Source organism: Ostrea edulis, chromosome 3, assembly GCF_947568905.1.
Source record: "Ostrea edulis chromosome 3, xbOstEdul1.1, whole genome shotgun sequence".
Taxonomy (NCBI): domain Eukaryota; kingdom Metazoa; phylum Mollusca; class Bivalvia; order Ostreida; family Ostreidae; genus Ostrea; species Ostrea edulis.
The window spans coordinates 83,922,343-83,937,781 of record NC_079166.1 but is presented as its reverse complement, the minus strand read 5'-3'; the positions used below and the strand labels follow the sequence as shown (position 1 = coordinate 83,937,781).

Below are 15,439 nucleotides of genomic sequence, written 5' to 3'. Positions count from 1 at the left end.
TGAAAATGTATAGCTGTGTGTACTTGATGCAGGTATTCTATGTTTTGTTTTTTGTGAAATCAAATCTTTCTAAAATGTCTTTGATTTGAATTAGATTCATGATATATACACTACAACCCGTAATTCACATCTCAACACTGATTGCCCAACTAATAACATCTTAACACTGACTGTCCGAATAATCACCTCTCGAACACTGACTGCCCGACTAACCACCTCTCAACACTGACCGCTCGACTAACCACCTCTTAACACTGACCACCCGACTAATCACCTTTCAACACTGACCGCCCGACTAACCACCTCTCAACACTGACCTCCCGACTAATCACATCTCAACACTGACCACCCAACTAACCACCTCTCAACACTGACCACCTGACTAATCACCTCTCAACACTGTCCGCCCGACTAATCACATCTCAACACTGACCACCCAACTAATCACCTCTCAACACTGACCGCCTGACTAACCACCTCTCAACACTGACCGCCCGACTAATCACATCTCAACACTGACCGCCCAACTAATCACTTCTCAACACTGACCACCTGACTAATCACTTCTCAACACTGACTGTCAGACTAATCACCTCTCAACACTGACCACCCGACTAACCATCTGATGTGGTCATTAAATCATATGCCCCAACCATTGCCTCAGTGTTGTCCCTGGACCATACACTCCAACCATTTCCTCAGTGCTTGATTAACAGTCCTATCCTCTCTAATTCCAGACTTGCTTTTTGCTTTTTATTTAATTTCATGATTATGTATCAAATAAGCAGAAAATTGAACATCGTACTGTATATAAATCAAATATTACATGATTCTGAATATCATCCTGAATTCAATTTTATTAAATCAATGTAAATTTATTGGTTGGTTATGATTAATTACTCATTTATATCCAAGTCTATATTTATTTATCTTTTGATCATTTGATACAAACCACAGACATTCTATTGTGTCATGATTATAGTATACAAAACCAAGCTCCATCTCAGATACTTGATCAGTTGGTACAGTAGAACCTCATTATTTTATTTTATTTTGAGATATACATGAATAACAGAGTTGATATGGGGCCTCCGTGGCCGAGTGGTTAGAGCATTGTGCTCAAAATCACATGGTCTCTCACCTCCGGTCGGGTGGGTTCGAATCCTGCTCGCGCTGGTAAGTGAGAAAGTTTCCCAGTTTATAATCGGAAGGTCGGTGGTCTTTTTCCAGGTACATTGTATCTGGGTTCTCTCTTCCACCAATAAAACTGGGTACCACCAGATAACTGACAAATTGTTGAGTGTGCTGGAAAACAATCAATCAGACTTGATATTTTACTGTTATACTAATATGTGGTTGTTGTAATGGAACCTTTGCAATAGAAGATATCCAAAATATTGAGGTCACACTGTTCCATGAACCTGATGTTAATGAACACTCGAACACTCCGTAGATATACTGGAAATAAACGATTATTTCACAATTTATCAGTGATGAACTGGTAAGCATTGGCAATTTTTTTTTAACCGAGATTGTCATAAAAAAAAATGCAAAGGACTGGTTTGCAGCAAGACACATTCGCAATGGTGAGGTTCTCATGAACCTCACAAAAATTTCTCGCATGCGAATAAAAGTTTGTTTACAGTAGTTAATTGTTGTAATAGATACTTTATTACATATTACTGCTACAATGGAGAATGTCTGCTATAATAGTGTGTTCAAGGAGGAACAGCACGCTGGTCGAAATTCATTTGTAGTAAAGCTGTGATGTGGAAAATTTTATGTTCTGCCTTCTGTTGCAAATTGAAGTTTTAGTGTAAAATTATAAAGAGAAAATTTCGATTAAAAACTGTTTGGAACTTGAATGCTGGATCTATATTGTCTGATGCCTAAATAATATCATGAATAATTAGATAATGATTAAATGCAAACCCCTAACCCTGACGCCTAACCAGACATGTGATAAATTCTAAAAGGATGAAGAATGTAATTTTCGGAAATTTTGTTTTTGTATATTAAATGATATACTTCTGTTTGTTGTTCCTCCTTAATGTGTAGAATGCTTGAGGTGTATTACCTGGTTATATATCACATGATATGAATGTCTGTGTGTGATTGGCTGCTATTTACAGGTCACCGTCACCTTTAACTCGATCCCTCTCGCCCATGGTCCTGGAGGGGCTCTCATACAGGTAACCATGGTAATGTGTAGTCATGGTGTCTGCAGTCTCTCTTTAACTCACAATTCTAGCAACGGCGGCCGGAATTCACAGATCTGTACTAGTTTGGGCAGTATTCTGGTGGTCTGTTACAGTAAAACAACTGTTACTGGATAGTCAAAATTTCCTCACAGAATTTGTATTTAAGGTATTTCTACCCTTCTGTGACATCATAAGATTTTGTGAAGTCAATGATTTAATAATTTTGTGGGAGTCTTTCTTCAATAGTTATTATAAAAAATCTTGTTAACCATAAGATATTTCAAAAGTCTTAGTTATATATGAATAATCAATTATATGTGTCAATATATTTAATCCAAAGGCAATAACTGTTTTCATTAGATTTCCTTTATTTTTCACAAACATTTTGTATGTTTTTAAAGAAACAGTTTCATGAAATTGTTATGTATACAATTATATCGTTATAACCAGTATTTGTGAAATTTTGATAATGCTGTTAAAGGAAAATTGCAATTTTCTCACGTTGATACAAGGAGGTAATATATTGTGCTAATTGATAAAAAAAAATTATTAATACCGCAACATACTTTTTTTATCATTTTTATTTGTTATGAAATAGATATATTATTTGAAGAATCAACAATCAAATATAAGATTGAACCTATAATTCTAGAGGGGTTGAATTACCTTAAATACAAGTTTATGAGATATGTCTATGATGAAATTCATAGATATTTGGTATTAGTTTAAAAATTACAAACTTGGCTTACAGGTTTGATTGATTGAATGACTATTGTTTAACGTCCCTCTCGAGAATATTTCACTCATATGGAGACGTCACCACTGCCAGTGAAGGGTTGCAAAATTTAGGCCTATCTCGGTGCTTATGGCCTTTGAGCAGGGAGGGATCTTTATCGTGCCACACCTGCTGTGACACAGGACCTCGATTTTTGCGGTCTCATCTGAAGAACTGCCCCATTATGTTGCCTCCTACGACAAGCAAGGGGGTACTAAGGACCTATTCTAACCTGGATCCCCACAGGATTTTACAGGTTTGGGTCATGATAATTTAAACAGAAGGATTTATTTACTATCGAGATTGAAAATGGGAGCATATTGTATTCATTTGCCCTCTCAGTTTAGTCTTCTTAGTTGTTTGATATCAAGCGAAACTATGGCCATAAGCACAGTTCACTTCTGATCAAAGTAGCATTAAACTTGGTAAATGACCTTGACCTCTATTGTTTCGATCTTGTATCAAATCTCTCTTTTATAAATCAACCAAAACACAGTTTCACAAAACAACCAACTAACTTAAAGTTACATGTGAGCACATTTTGCTTAAGGTTATCCATGAATTTGATCACAACTGAAGGAATATTATAGGATGTGATTACTCCATTTACCTAATCAGGATATAGGACTCACGGCGGGTGTGACCGGTCAACAGGGGGTGCTTACTCCTCCTAGGCACCTGATCCCACCTCTGGTGCGTTCAGGGGTTCGTGTTTGCCCAACTCTCTATTTTGTTTTGTAGGAGTTATGAGATTGTCAATGATCACTATTCGTTATCTTCAACTTTCATGTGATTAAAATCCCATTACAGATTAAAACATTAAAGTCTTAGACTATTTGTATTCATTATTGTTGTGAAACAAAATAGAAGAATAGATAAGATAATTAATGGGTATGTTTGCTGCACCAGACCACCACCATGTTGTTGTATGAACTTTGCCTTTCTGACACCTGATGTTTCTCTTCATGTAAAAATCTTAGAATATAACAACTAATTTTTTTCCCCATCAAAGCTCTGTAGCATTTGGGATTGTGATTTTTTTTCATTGCTACATTGGTAGTGTCATCCACACATCCATCATTCATCTGATATGTTCCTTTATTGATCCAAAATAGCGGTGTTTTTCAATGCAGTGAATTAATTGCTGTCGAATTATGGCAGTTTTTCTGTAAGATATGAAAATTATGATTTAAAATACATCCCTGTTAATCTTTTGTTAAAACCCATCCCAAAATAGATAAATAAAATGTCATCAAACTTCCAATCTTTCACATTTAAACCGAATTCTCTTTCTTAACCATGAGAGAGAATCTGGCTGTGATCGTACTCTTTATAAAACTAATATGACTAGGTAACAGTCTTGTATTGGAATCCTGAAACAAAGTACATACAGAGACAAAATAAATCTTCACTAATGGCTGCTTATGATACATTTTAGCCTTGGTAAGACTCTACAATATATTTTAGCTGTGGTAAGACACCATTAGCTGGCAGCAATACAGTCTAGCCTCGGTAAGACTCTTGACCAATTGCTACCTACATGTACAATACATTTCAGCCTTGGTAAGATTCTTGACTAATGGCTGATTGCAATACATTCTAGCCTTGGTAAAGCTCTTGACCAATGGCTGGTTACAATACATTTTAACCTTTGAAAGACTTTTCACCAATGGCTGATTACACTGTAAGATTAACAATATTATATTGTAACAAACCTTCTGTCATCCCCATTTCATATGAAAACCAAATAGTTACTGTATGAATATTCACATAGAACAAAACAATTATTGTATAAATATTCACATAAAAGAAAACCGTAATTTGTGAATATTCACATTAAACAAGACACTCACAGTTACTGTGTAAATATTCACATAAAACAAAACAGCTGCTGTATGAATATTCACATAAAACAAAAAAGTACTGACTGTATGAATATTCACATAAAACAAAACAGTTACTGTATGAATATTCACATAAAACAAAACAGTTACTGTTACATTCACATAAAACAAAACAGTTACTGTATGAATATTCACATAAAACAAAACAGCTGCTGTATGAATATTCACATAAAACAAAACAGTACGGGATGAATATTCACATAAAACAAAACAGCTGCTGTATGAATATTCACATAAAACAAAACAGCTGCTGTATGAATATTCATATAAAACTAAACAGCTGCTGTATGAATATTCACATAAAACAAAACAGTTACTGTTACATTCACATAAAACAAAACAGTTACTGTATGAATATTCACATAAAACAAATCAGCTGCTGTATGAATATTCACATAAAACAAAACAGTACGGTATGAATATTCACATAAAAGAAAACCTTAATTTGTGAATATTCACATTAAACAAGACACTCACAGTTACTGTGTAAATATTCACATAAAACAAAACAGTACGGTATGAATATTCACATAAAACAAAACAATTATTGTATAAATATTCACATAAAAGAAAACCTTAATTTGTGAATATTCACATTAAACAAGACACTCACAGTTACTGTGTAAATATTCACATAAAACAAGACAGTTACTGTTACATTCACATAAAACAAAACAGTTACTGTATGAATATTCACATAAAACAAAACAGCTGCTGTATGAATATTCACATAAAACAAAACAGTTACTGTATGAATATTCACATAAAACAAAACAGCTGCTGTATGGATATTCACATAAAACAAAACAGTTACTGTATGAATATTCACATAAAACAAAACAGTTACTGTTACATTCACATAAAACAAAACAACTGCTGTATGAATATTCACATAAAACAAAACAGTTACTGTATGAATATTCACATAAAACAAAACAGTTACTGTTACATTCACATAAAACAAAACAGCTGCTGTATGAATATTCACATAAAACAAAACAGTTACTGTATGAATATTCACATAAAACAAAACAGTAATTTGTGAATATTTACATAAAACAAATCAGCTGCTGTATAAACATTCACATAAAACAAAACAGTTACTGTTACATTCACATAAAACAAAAAAGTACTGACTGTATGAATATTCACATAAAACAAAACAGTAATTTGTGAATATTCACATAAAACAAATCAGCTGCTGTATGAATATTTACATAAAACAAAACAGTGCTATATGAATATTCACATAAAACTAAACAGGTTATGTATGAATATTCACATTGACTTGAAGTTATGTTTGGTCTCCATGGAGTTTATGTTGGTCAATATTTGATGAATGGTGGATATTAACTATCATTTTTGCATTCTAACTTTCTTTGTATTTTATTTCAATTTCTTGTTAATATTCAAGTTCTTTCTTTCTCTTTAACACAATATACCTACAGTAGTTAATTATTATTTTTTAAAATTAGTGTAATTTTGACTGATCATTATAACATGCTTCAGATTGTCTAATGCATGTGTGTAATGTTGTTATGAGTTATATGTTGTTATGGCCAAATTGAATTGTACAAAGTTGTAAACTGCATGAATGAAGAGAAAAGGGCATAGTTCATTGTTAAGGCCTGATACTGTTATTGATCATTAAAAATTGGAAATTAAAATTTAGAATGTTTATTAATCTAACAGATATACCAGACAGCAGGCCAACGATTGATATCTGTCCTCATAGTGTGTAATCAACAGCGTAATCATTGACCATGAAATTATATTTTACTATATATTTGATTAGACATACATGTAAATGGAAAGTTGTTGAATCTTATTCAGTGTGAGAGGTACTGCATTTACTTAATACGTACTATATCGCATTGGATGTCAATTTCATAACCTTTGCCATTTTGATAACCTGTATTTGACCTTCAGCCTTTCAGTGAACTCCAAACATTTGAATAGCCTTGCCTTATGTAGTTCGGTCTTTGTTCGACCTTCACTATGTGGAGAGATCTTCCATCTATGATGATTATATTTTTTTTATATCTTTTGTAATACTTGAAACTGAGAATGTGTGTTTCAGTGGCAGTTATGTGCAACCAGAATGAATGATTTCAGTGTTTCTATCTCTATGTCTGTATGCTACATATTTAATTTGTTGTATTTCATGCCAATTCTACACTTTAGGCACATTTTAGTTATTTCAGGTATTGACTGAGTTCTTGGGCTTGCCGCTTTGGTATTCTGATTAGCACTGCGATCTATCTCTTAATCAGGGATATTGAATTTCAGGACTTAAAGAGTCCAACAAACTGAAAATCTGACGACACATCCGTGTGTTTGTTTTTGTTTCAGTTCGGACGCCGGGAGCTCGGGGCTGTCTGGGAGCTCCAGCATGATGAATTTATCACCAGACATCGTTCTTCAGGACATGGCGGATTTTATCTCCTGAGGAAGGATTCGGAGCGACGGATCACACTGGTCCACATCTTAACAAAGGACATGGAACAGGTATGTCTTGATAGAACACATGACATTGAACAGGTATATCTTGATAGAACACACGACATGGAACAGGTATGTCTTCATAGGACATGGAACAGGTATGTCTTCATAGAACAGAGTACAAAGGACATGGAACAGGTATGTCTTGATAGAACACACGATATGGAACAGGTATGTCTTGATAGAACACATGACATGGAACAGGTATGTCTTGATAGAACAGAGTACAATGTTTTGATTAGATAACTCTGAAGTGATGTGTGTAGCATGACGATAGGGAATTGTAACATGTGGTAGTCTTGTATATCCGATCTTCGTACTAGCGTTGACTAGTAGCTGGGTCTGGGTTAACACTTTAGCTACCCGACCTTTGCACTAGCATTGGCTGCTAGCTGGGTTAACCCTTTAGATACCTGACCTTGTACTAGTATTGGCTACTAACTGCATGGGTTATCCCTTTAGATACCTTACCTTTGTACTAGCGTTGGCTACTAGCTGGGTTAACCCTTTAGATACCTGACCTTCATACTAGCATTGGCTACTAGCTGGGTCTGGGTTAACCTTTTAGATACTTGACCTTCGTACTAGTGTTGGCTACTAGCTGGGTCTGGGTTAACCCTTTAGATACCTGACCTTCGTACTAGCGTTGTCTACTAGCTGGGTTAACCCTTTAGATACCTGACTTTCGTACTAGCATTGGCTACTAGCTGGGTCTGGGTTAACCCTTTATCTTGATTGGTTGAGTGCTGAATTGTTGTGTCCAATGTCCCGGGTCTGATTCTCAACTAAGGCAACACAATCTCTGTTACATTTGTACAGGAAATGTCAGTCCTGTTGAAAAATAATATTCATTTACTGTGTGCTACAAATAGAATATTCATTCACTGTGTGCTACAAATAAAATTTTCATTCACTGTGTGCTACAAATAGAATATTCATTCACTGTGTGCTACAAATAGAATATTTATCCATTATGTGCTACAAATAGAATATTCATTTACTGTGTGCTACAAATAGAATATTCATTTACTGTGTGCTACAAATAGAATATTTATCCATTGTGTGCTACAAATAGAATATTCATTTATTGTGTGCTACAAATAGAATAATCATTCATTGTGTGCTACAAATAAAATTTTCATTCACTGCGTGGTACAAATAGAATATTTATTTGCCATGTGCTACAAATAGAATATTCACTTACTGTGTGCTACAAACAGAATATTCATTTACTGTGTGCTACAAATAGAATATGCATTCACTGTGTGCTACAAATAGAATATTCATTCACTGTGTGCTACAAATAGAATATTCATTCATTCTGTGCTACAAATAGAATATTCATTCAATGTGCTACAAATAGAATATTCATTCACTGTGTGCTACAAATAGAATATTCATTCATTCTGTGCTACAAATAGAATATTCATTCACTGTGCTACAAATAGAATATTCATTCACTGTGTGCTACAAACAGAATATTCATTCACTGTGTGCTACAAATAGAATATTCATTCACTGTGTGCTACAAATTGAGTCTTTATGCACTGTTTGGTATGATTTGAATCTCATCCTTTTAGATCTTTCATGCGATAGATCTGTAACATGACCTTCATCTTTTACACATTTCATTCAATAGATCTGTAACATGACCTTCACCTTTAACACATTTCATTCATTAGATCTGTAACATGAACTTCACCTTTTACATATTTCATTTCATTTAATAGATCTGTAACATGACCTTCACCTTTTACATATTTCATTTCATTTGATAGATCTTTAACACGACCTTCACCTTTTTAGATCTGTGATACATGGCTGAATTTCCTCCATAAGGATGCTACAATCTCCAATCCCAAACTCTCGGTGGTGAGTAGGTTTCTTTTGTTTTTTGTTGTTGTTTTGTTGTAAAAGGATGACTCTTTAATTTTTAGTTTCTTAAATTGAAATTAAGAAGATTAATATCTCCTGTTTCTGTCAGAAGAAAATGTTGATAAATGATTGTAATTTGATAATTCGAGTCTGATGCTTCCTTTGCATTCAGATTCCTTGATCTGAGGGCTAATGTGTAGGACTGTTTATTAAAAGTTTAGATACAGCTAAAAGTATTGTTTTTGAGAGTAGATGACTTTGACCTTGAACCTCAACATGTTGAATTGTTACAATGCATTTTACTTGGCATACACTTCAGATAACTCAAAATAAGACATTGTATTTCCCGGATTCCTATGTATTTGTGAGATACCGTGGACTCATTAGAATTCGTGGTGGCTCAACTTTCGTGGAATTCTTGGGTACCCCTCACCCACGAATTTACATCCTCAACGAATAAAGACAACTATACATCCCAGAGTTATCTTTTTACAAATATATAAATCCCCACGAACCCGTAAAAATTCAGCAATCCACGAAAATTGGCCCCACGAATTTCAATGATTCTACAGTAAATAGTATTTTATTAACTGGATTCCTATGTATTTGTAAGCTAAACATTATTGTATTCACTGAATTCCATTGTATTTGTGAGATAAACAGCATTATATTCACTGTATATGTGAAATAAACAGCATTATATTAATTGGATTCCACTGTATTTGTGAGATAAACAACATTATATTAATTAGATTACACTGTATTTGTGAGATAAACAGCATTATATTAATTAGATTGCACTGTATTTGTGAGATAAACAGCATTATATTAATTGGATCGCACTGTATTTGTGAGATGACAACATTATATTAATTGGGTTGTACTGTATTTGTGAGATAAACAGCATTATATTAATTGGATTACACTGTATTTGTGAGATAACAACATTATATTAATTGGGTTGTACTGTATTTGTGAGATAAACAGCGTTATATTAACTGGATTCCACTGTATTTATGAGATAAACAGCTTTGTAGTAACTGGATTCCACTGTATTTGTGAGATAAACAGCATGTCCATATGATATTTCTCGGCTTGCTAATATGAGAATTTTTTTCTTTCAGGAACACTTGAGATGGTTGCTCGTCTGTTTAAAGAACTATATTTCAGACCCGAACTGTAAGCACTGCATCAAGGAAACACTAGGTAGATATACATAGTCTTGTAAATGAGAGAGACGCATCGCTCCATTTGTCTATAAAAACAATTCCCAATAATTATCCTCATTAATCTGCATGCATTTTAGTGTTTGGTGTTGGTTTTTTAAATTTTTTTTTTGGTTGTTTTATGAATTTTTTGGAATGTTTAAGGTAAGTTCATACTCACAGTTTTATCTGATACAAGTTTAAAAAGTGTATTTAATTCCATTCATTAGAGTTAAAACTAACCAATTATCAAATAAAATACATAGGTCATCACACTTTTTAAGATGCGAAATGCACATAAACAGAATCATATATCACCATCAGAAAATCGCAATTTTCCTTAAACAGTGTTATAAAAATTTCATACAAATTGGTTATGACGATATAATAGCATTCGTAACAATTTCATGAAACTGTATCTTCACAAAAATATACAAAATGTCTGTAAAAAATAAAGGAAATCTATCGCAAAATAGACTTCATAGAGCAATTAATAAAAACAGAGTTATTGCCCTTGGATTCAAAATTTTAAAACATATCATTGATTATTCATCTATAACTTAGACTTTTGAAATAGTTTATTTTTTAACAATATTTTTTACAATACTTATCAGATAAGACTTCGTCAAAATTTATGTTCCTATCATGCACAACTCTAAATAAATCATTGATTTTGCCTTGATAACATCACAGGAGGGTGGAATTATTTTAAAGCTGTTTTAGTTGTAATAACTTATATAAGTAATGTTTATTGATGGCCATATGTTCTTATATCATGTTAAATTTTATGATCAAAGTATATCCTATAGACATCTTGTCATGTAACTGAATAAGGAGTTCAGAGGTCAAGGGTCAAGGTACAACAGGGCTTCAATCTAAGTTTCATATATTTTTATTGTGACACAATACCTTAAAATTTAATGTCCTCATATAGTTTTCATATTCTACAAAAATGTAGTTGTTCATTAGAATATCAAGAATTTTGAGATACAAATTAATTATGAACGTTTTGCCTGTTTGTTCTTGATCACTTTCATTGTGATGTGATATCATTAGAATAAGAATTTTGAGATACATATTTATTATGGGCATCTGCACATTTGTTTGTTCTTCATCTCTGCCGTTGTGACTCGATACCTTGAACATTTTTCAACAAAAAGCTTTCTTATTGTGTACAATTTGAAAGGTAGTTGACCATTAAAGAAAAGTACCTATAGTTTTTTGGGGGGTCATATGGTCAAAGGTCAAGGTCACAGCAGATCATTCCACCAAGTTTACTACACTTAGAGGTTTTATATCTTATGCAAACTTCTAATAAATGAGTTTTCTGTGTACCTATATCCTAACATGGACAAATTAATTATGTCATCCTTATTTACTCGATTGTTTTCTGTGATGTGTCATTAAGGGGGTTGTGACTGTATATTTGATGTTTTATATGATGTGTCATTAAGGGGGTTGTGACTTTAAATTTGATGTTTTATATGATGTGACATTAAGGGGGTTGTGACTGTATATTTGATGTTTTATATGATGTGTCATTAAGGGGGTTGTGACTGTATATTCGATTGTTTTCTGTGAGATGTCATTAAAGGGGTTGTGACTGTATATTTGATTTTCTGTGAGGTGTCATTAAGGGGGTTGTGACTGTATATTTGATGTTTTATATGATGTGTCATTAAGGGGGTTGTGACTGTATATTTGATGTTTTATTTGATGTGTCATTAAGGGGGTTGTGACTGTATATTTGATTGTTTTCTGTGAGGTGTCATTAAAGGGGTTGTGACTGTATATTTGATTTTCTGTGAGGTGTCATTAAGGGGGTTCTGACTGTATATTTGATGTTTTATATGATGTGTCATTAAGGGGGTTGTGACTGTATATCTGATTGTTTTTTATGATGTGTCATTAAGGGTGTTGTGACTGTATATTTTCAGAACAACTCCATCAAGCCATGGATTTTGATGCAGCAGCGATGATGGAAATACAACTAGCTCTTTATGTATTCCACGAAGCTGTAAGTGTGCTCATTGTCATCATGTTGTGTGAGTTGTCATCACATTGTGTGAATTGTCACATTGTGTGAATTGTCATGTGTGAATTGTCATCACATTGTGTGAATTGTCATCACGTTGTGTGAATTGTCATCACATTGTGTGAATTGTCACGTTGTGTGAATTGTCACATTGTGTGAATTGTCATCACATTGTGTGAATTGTCATCACATTGTGTGAATTGTCATCACATTGTGTGAATTGTCACCACATTGTGTGAATTGTCATCACATTGTGTGAATTGTCATCACATTGTGTGAATTGTCACATTGTGTGAATTGTCATCACATTGTGTAAATCGTCACGTTGTGTGAATTGTCATCATGTTGTGTGAATTGTCATCACATTGTGTGAATTGTCACATTGTGTGAATTGTCATCACATTCTGTGAATTGTCACATTATGTGAATAGTCACATTGTGTGAATTGTCACATGTGAATTGTCACATTGTTGTAGGAAGAACCTCTACATTACAATTTTGTTATCAGAGACATTATCAATCTTCTCATTTTTTTGTAGGAAATATTACATAATCAATCCTTCTAGTGTTGTGAGAAGAACTTGTAAATTACTTGTCTTTTATGAAAGTTAGTCATTTTACTGAATCCAGGCTTATCCTCACCTTTTTCATTCAATGAATTGTAATTTTAATGTGGGTCATTATGGATATTTTATCATATATTTTTATCGTATCATTGCTTAATATTTGTGGATTTTATTTTGATCATTTAGATTGAGATTATGTGAGTTGAATTTTAATTCTTTGAATTTCAGGTCAGTAAGCATTTGAAGAGTCACAGCATTCAGCCTCACTGGATGTTTGCCCTGGACAATTTACTTCGGGGGGCGGTGACAGAAGCCATCATGATCTTATCTCCTGGTCAGTCACACATCTTTAAAGTCAGAAGTCATTATATGTAACATGTCAGAAAGATTAAAGGGAAAGGCAACCCTAACCACATTGTTCTTTTTATACGCCCATCTTAAGACGGGACGTATTATGGTATGGCGTTCATGTCCATCCGTCTGTCCGTCCGTCTGTTAGCTTTTTCGTGTCCGACCCGTAACTTAAATACTACAAGGCCTAGAATCATCAAGCTTTGTCTGTAGATACATCTTGAGTAGAAGGTGTGTCGCACATTAAAACTAGGTCACTGTGACTTTTCATTAAGAAGATATCCGTCGGTCCATCCGTCTGTTAGCTTTTTCGTGTCCGACCCGTAACTTAAATACTACACGGCCTAGAATCATCAAACTTTGTCTGTAGATACATCTTGGGTAGAAGGTGTGTCGCACATTAAAACCAGGTCACTGTGACTTTTCATTAAGAAGATATGGCCATATATGGCAAAAACTTGTCCAGCTCATAACTTGAAAACTATTAGACCTAGAATCACCAAAATTGGTCAACTAATGCATCTTAGGTAGAAGGTGTGTTGCATCCTACTTTAAGGTCACTGTGACATTTAATTAAGGTGATATAAAAAAAAATGTTTTAATGGGTACAATCTATACTGTTAACAATATGTGACGGGCGTATCATGTGCCGTGGCGGTGCACTTTTTATGAATAAAGTATTACTTACTGATATTGTAAATGACAGTGTTTAACAACAAAAATCTTTGCTAAACAGTTAAATCAATATAAATCTATCATATATTTTAAATTACCCGCCGCTAAGAGAGCGACCATTGAAGTTTAATTCATGACATTACACCGTCAGTTCCGGTTTATTTCACAGCAGCACTATAAATATGACAAATCACGAACAGAGGCGTATAGATTTCAGCCCGTTCTTTCGCAAGAAGAAATTAAGAAAACGAAGACGTTTTATTGAGTCGCAGACCAGACAGACAGTACACATTCTTCATACAAGTTTCTAGAACCTCAACTCGTCGTTATACACAAATGATGGATCCACAATTTTACATAGTCTTTTCTTTACAAATGACTTGGTTGAGTCAGGAATTTCGAGAAAACTTTTTTCACACCTCCCCTTCGCATTAGTGTAATTCACTGCTTAACAAGAAGGCATCAACCTATTCATTTGTAAAATCTACCACATGTACATCTTTAATGATCTTAGAATCTCATCAAAACCAGAACAGATGGTGTGACGTCAAAATTATTGATTTTTGTGGTTTTGAATACGAAAGAGTTTCACATCATGGCAGCCTCTATAGATAGCAGGAATTTCAATTTTCAACGTTTTCAAATTAGCACTGAAACTTATCTAGGCCGTATATAAATAAAATAGTATGACAAATCTTATCATATAATTAGTCCTATCATTTATTATGGGTTGCCTTCCCCTTTAAGCTTTGAAAAGGGCAGGCAATAAGTATTTGTACTATGTCACAGGTCATCTGACGTCCTAAGTGTCATCTAAGTCTAAAAGCATATGATGTCATAAGTCATGCAATGCTATAATGTAAAAAAATGACACACATTGTGGATATCTGTTAATGTTTATTGGAATGTTGTATGACTGTAGAAGTTGCATATCGAACACTATACAAACATATACCAGATTATAAACTCATGAAACACCAGACAAACACATATACCAGATTATAAACTCATGAAACACTGGACAAACACATATACCAGAATATAAACTCATGAAACACTGGACAAACACATATACCAGATTATAAACTCATGAAACACCAAACAAACACATATACCAGATTATAAACTCATGAAACACTGCACAAACATATACCAGATTATAAACTCATGAAACACCAGACAAACACATAAACCAGTTATAGACTCATGAAACACCTGACAAACATATACCAGATAAACTCATGAAACACCGGACAAACACATATACCAGATTATAAACTCATGAAACACTGTACAAACACATACACCAGATTATAAACTCATGAAACACCGGACAAACACATACACCAG

The 15,439-nt window shown here is 33.8% G+C and overlaps 1 protein-coding gene and 1 pseudogene across 1 annotated transcript in view; one reads left to right on the top strand and one right to left on the bottom strand.

Moving 5' to 3' along the window:
- The window catches only part of LOC125673012 (uncharacterized), a 1,263,960-nt gene that overhangs the window by 1,098,176 nt on the left and 150,345 nt on the right, over window positions 1-15,439 (bottom strand). The gene's annotated exons all lie outside the window — the stretch shown is intronic.
- The window catches only part of LOC130046656 (mitogen-activated protein kinase kinase kinase 15-like), a 66,938-nt pseudogene that overhangs the window by 38,820 nt on the left and 12,679 nt on the right, over window positions 1-15,439 (top strand).